Source organism: Pararge aegeria, chromosome 19 (genome assembly GCF_905163445.1).
Source record: "Pararge aegeria chromosome 19, ilParAegt1.1, whole genome shotgun sequence".
Classification (NCBI taxonomy): domain Eukaryota; kingdom Metazoa; phylum Arthropoda; class Insecta; order Lepidoptera; family Nymphalidae; genus Pararge; species Pararge aegeria.
The window spans coordinates 17,207,501-17,212,500 of NC_053198.1; the positions used below are offsets into that span (position 1 = coordinate 17,207,501).

The following is a 5,000-nucleotide window of genomic DNA, read 5'->3' on the forward strand; positions in this document are numbered from 1 at the left end:
TTCTAAGATTATTACGACACTTGCGTGTGCGCGCTAATGCACCGTCCGTCTAAACCAAGCCCACGCCCACGCCCACGCCCACGCCTGCGCCTTTTTTTTATGACTATTATTACTAAGGGGAAGTTTAATAATGTCATCATTATAAAATTACTAATAACATTCACTCTAGGTAAACATAGGCAGGGCGGTGCGGTGCGGTGCGGCGCGTTTCGATTCACGAACATGACGGGAGAGATGAGACTCTGGCGGTCGGGTGTGAATTAATACACGAACTGTTTGTCACCGCCGTCCGTATTATATACAATGCACGAACGCACACGCACCTGCCAGCCTTAATAGTGAGAGTGAGCGTGGGCGTGGGCGTGGGCATGGGCGTTGGATTGGTAGAGGGGGTGGGCGTGGGCGCGCAAATGTACCGCCCCTCTGAACCACGCGGCAATCGCCCGCAAGCATCGCGCCCACGCCCACGCCCACGCCCAAGCCCACGCCCGTTCTCGTGCAAGAGGTGTTCCTGGCGGTCCCTTTTTTCCTTTAATTGGATATTAAAAAAAAAAAAACCATTTAAATATGTTTAATTTAATTTGTTCACTAACACATTAGGCCCGTCGCGCCGCGCCACTACTATATGGGGTGGAGGTGCGAAGGTGACGGCGACGGCGACGACGAAATACCAGAGTCTAAAAGGAGTAGTATGATTGCGGCGCCACGCAAAGTGGCGTTGTTCAGACTTCTCTCTCGCGTATCTCTGCGTTAGTATTGTTGTCACGTTTCGCATTTCTCTAAAAAAAGAGGTTGTTCTCTTTTTTATTATAATATTATATTATGTTTATTTTATTTATTTATTTATTTTTATGGTATTATTTTTTAATATCATATTAATATTGTACCCCGATGAACGGCGTCGACCGACGGAATCGCGTCTGGGCAATTGTTATGGCATTAATGTGTGAGATTTTCAAGAGTGTATATTATTATCGATTGTGATATGATGTGCTCTCTCTCGGGTCGAATGTGTTAACTGTCAGAAATTCCCTCTGCGTTATTTCGTTATTACATTTCAATGTAAAATCAAACGGTCGTTAAAAGTTTATCCAGCAGCAGTTTAATATAAAAACTGTACATTCAGATGTGATATTTTTAATACAGCTCTCATAATACGGGACCGGCGTGGCGCGCTCACAATCGCAGACTGTTGCGTTCGTTTGTGCGGCTTCGCCCCCTGTGTTTTATGCGCGTGGTGTTAAAAATAATATAAAAATGGTGTTATAAAAGAAGTCTCTCAAGTACCGGGCGACGATCAAAGTGTCGTACTCGAATATGTTATAAAATCATAGCTCGCAAGAGCGTCAATGTGTGTTAAGTCTCGTTCAAAGAACCTTCAATGCTTGGGACCATGTCGCACGGCCTCCTAACGGAGGCGGTGCAACGTGAAATGTGTCCTCGTCCTGCGTGGGCGTCTGGGTTTAATAGTTCCGCTCGTCGAATGCTGACGGCGGGGCGAAACTCTCCCGTCTCGCAGCACATCATAGAATAAATTTTGTCGGGCACCGCGTCGCCGCTCTTAATAGAATGGCGCGCGACGTGCTTCGACCTTCCGTCGTGAGATGGGGCTGCAGCGCCGTGAACCGGCGCGGCGGCTCGCTCGCTACGGAAGGGGCTCGCTAACTGCGCGCCTACGTTTCCCCTTACAGCTTAACAGCTACGGGCGTTACGTGGCGTGAAGTATGTGGATAGCTCCCTGGTTGATCCTGCCAGTAGTTATATGCTTGTCTCAAAGATTAAGCCATGCATGTCTCAGTGCAAGCCGTATTAAGGCGATACCGCGAATGGCTCAATATATCAGTTTTGGTTCCTTAGATCTTACTCAGTTACTTGGATAACTGTGGTAATTCTAGAGCTAATACATGCAATCAGAACTCTGACCAGTGATGGGACGAGCGCTTTTATTAGATCAAAACCAATCGACGGAGGGCCTCGCGTCCGAAGTCGTTAATTTTGATGAATCTGGATAACTTTTGCCGATCGCATGGTCCAGTACCGGCGACGCATCTTTCAAATGTCTGCCTTATCAACTTTCGATGGTAGTTTCTGCGACTACCATGGTTGTCACGGGTAACGGGGAATCAGGGTTCGATTCCGGAGAGGGAGCCTGAGAAACGGCTACCACATCCAAGGAAGGCAGCAGGCGCGCAAATTACCCACTCCCGGCACGGGGAGGTAGTGACGAAAAATAACGATACGGGACTCTTACGAGGCCTCGTAATCGGAATGAGTACACTTTAAATATTTTAACGAGGAACAATTGGAGGGCAAGTCTGGTGCCAGCAGCCGCGGTAATTCCAGCTCCAATAGCGTATACTAAAATTGTTGCGGTTAAAAAGCTCGTAGTTGCATTTGTGCGCCGCGCTGTCGGTGCACCGCATCCGCGGTGATACTGACACGTCTGCGGAGCATATCGTCGGTGAGCCGGCGGTAAAACGCCGGTTCAATATCAAAATCCTATCGCGGTGCTCTTCGTTGAGTGTCGAGATGGGCCGACAATTTTACTTTGAACAAATTAGAGTGCTCAAAGCGGGCTCAAAATGCCGCTTGAATATTTCGTGCATGGAATAATAGAATATGATCTCGGTTCTATTTTGTTGGTTTTCAGAACTCCGAGGTAATGATTAATAGGGATAACTGGGGGCATTCGTATTGCGACGTTAGAGGTGAAATTCTTGGATCGTCGCAAGACGAACATCAGCGAAAGCATTTGCCAAAGGTGTTTTCATCAATCAAGAACGAAAGTTAGAGGTTCGAAGGCGATTAGATACCGCCCTAGTTCTAACCGTAAATATGTCATCTAGCGATCCGCCGTCGTTACTACAATGGCTCGGCGGGCAGCTTCCGGGAAACCAAAGATTTTGGACTCCGGGGGGAGTATGGTTGCAAAGCTGAAACTTAAAGGAATTGACGGAAGGGCACCACCAGGAGTGGAGCCTGCGGCTTAATTTGACTCAACACGGGAAATCTCACCAGGCCCGGACACCGGAAGGATTGACAGATTAACAGCTCTTTCTTGATTCGGTGGGTGGTGGTGCATGGCCGTTCTTAGTTGGTGGAGCGATTTGTCTGGTTAATTCCGGTAACGAACGAGACTCTAGCCTGCTAAATAGGCGTCGTCATTTAGGTGTGCGCGGCTTCGGTCGCGCAACTCACTGGCGGCGTATTAAAATTCTTCTTAGAGGGACCGGCGTCTTCGAGGCGCACGAGATTGAGCAATAACAGGTCTGTGATGCCCTTAGATGTCCTGGGCCGCACGCGCGCTACACTGAAGGAATCAGCATGTTCTCCCTGGCCTAGAGGCCCGGGCAACCCGTTGAAACTCCTTCGTGCTGGGGATTGGGGTTTGCAATTATCCCCCATAAACGAGGAATTCCTAGTAAGCGCGAGTCATAAGCTCGCGTTGATTACGTCCCTGCCCTTTGTACACACCGCCCGTCGCTACTACCGATTGAATGATTTAGTGAGGTCTTCGGACCGACACGCGGTGGCTTCACGGCCGTCGGCGTTGCTGGGAAGTTGACCAAACTTGATCATTTAGAGGAAGTAAAAGTCGTAACAAGGTTTCCGTAGGGGAACCTGCGGAAGGATCATTAACGTGTAACGTCTGCACGGGTCGCCGCGGTAAACGCGCATGCGCACCCATGTTTGTACGATTATGTTAAAGACCAAACCAAAACAAAAACAAAAACCCGTCTAGTATAAGTATGACCGTCGCGATCGGTCCGCCGGACTGTCGGTTGCGTTCAGCTGTCGCCACAATGACACTAGCCAATATAATCGACGACACGGCGCGGTCCGTCGGTTGTCTTTACTCGGACACCCCAATATTGTTATCTTTATATCCGTTAAGATGAGAGTCGTTATGTTACGATCGCATTGGATATTATAGATGACAAAAAACGTTGTATAATAAATATACCATGAAACAGAAATGTTAAACTATTACCCTGGACGGTGGATCACTTGGCTCGCGGGTCGATGAAGAACGCAGTTAACTGCGCGTCATAGTGTGAACTGCAGGACACATTTGAACATCGACATTTCGAACGCACATTGCGGTCCGTGGAGAAACATCCAGGACCACTCCTGTCTGAGGGCCGGCTGCATAAAAACAAATGCCACACTGTTCGTGGGCGCGACTCAACAACCTTTCATTAGGGCGAGACGCGCGCACGGACACATGGCGGCTCCGTGAGGCTTAGCGCCAATCGGTCCGTTTAAATATATAAAATGAAATAATGTGTGCGTGTCGTTCGAGGCGCGCCAAGCTCTCGCCGGCTCGGCGCCGTTGCCGCTAGCCCGTAGCAGCAGCCGTGGGTGCAGTAGCAGCGTCGCTACGCGCGCGCACGATCGCTTCGATCGATCGACCCTTCCGTTAACGGTTAATCGATCTAGTGTCGAACGCGATACGTGCGCTATGCGTGGCGTACGCCTGCGACGCACGCACGGTGCGGGCATGCGAAACGTGCGCTAAGACGCCCACGAGAGAGACGCGTCGCGTTAACGACACGCTCCGCGCATTATTTCGACAATGAGTTTTCGGTGTGAAGACCAACCAATTCATTTGATAACCGCACCCATAAGCGCGCTTTGTTGTTTGTAGCGTGTAGTAGTCTAATCGAATCGGTAATCTAATCTGAAAACTCCGTAGGCGGACTCGACGTCCGGACTCGCGAGGCGGCGCCGTGCGCGCTCGCGCCGATGCGGCGCGAGAGCGAGCGGCGCCGTCTAGCTGACGGATATCGCGTCTGCCTCCACTTTTATCGTTGGCCTCAGATCAGGGAGGATCACCCGCCGAATTTAAGCATATTAGTAAGCGGAGGAAAAGAAACTAACCAGGATTTCCTTAGTAGCGGCGAGCGAACAGGAATGAGCCCAGCACTGAATCGCGCGGTTTTAACGATCGCGGGAGATGTGGTGTTCGGGAGGTTCCGCTATCTCGTCGTCGCCGCTCC

At 50.0% G+C, this 5,000-nt stretch overlaps 3 non-coding genes across 3 annotated transcripts in view; all 3 read left to right on the forward strand.

Annotated features, from left to right (window-relative positions):
- The first annotated feature begins 1,735 nt into the window (after window positions 1-1,735).
- Window positions 1,736-3,638, forward strand: LOC120632390. Its single transcript, XR_005659085.1, has one exon. It is a non-coding gene; the product is annotated as a small subunit ribosomal RNA (ribosomal RNA).
- A 350-nt stretch (window positions 3,639-3,988) lies between these two features.
- On the forward strand, window positions 3,989-4,145 carry LOC120632432. Its single transcript, XR_005659106.1, has one exon. It is a non-coding gene; the product is annotated as a 5.8S ribosomal RNA (ribosomal RNA).
- Window positions 4,146-4,812: 667 nt separating this feature from the next.
- The window catches only part of LOC120632405, a 3,912-nt gene continuing 3,724 nt past the window's right edge, over window positions 4,813-5,000 (forward strand). Inside the window, exon 1 of the ribosomal RNA XR_005659100.1 lies at window positions 4,813-5,000. This exon is cut by the window's right edge and continues 3,724 nt beyond it. This is a non-coding gene — a ribosomal RNA (large subunit ribosomal RNA).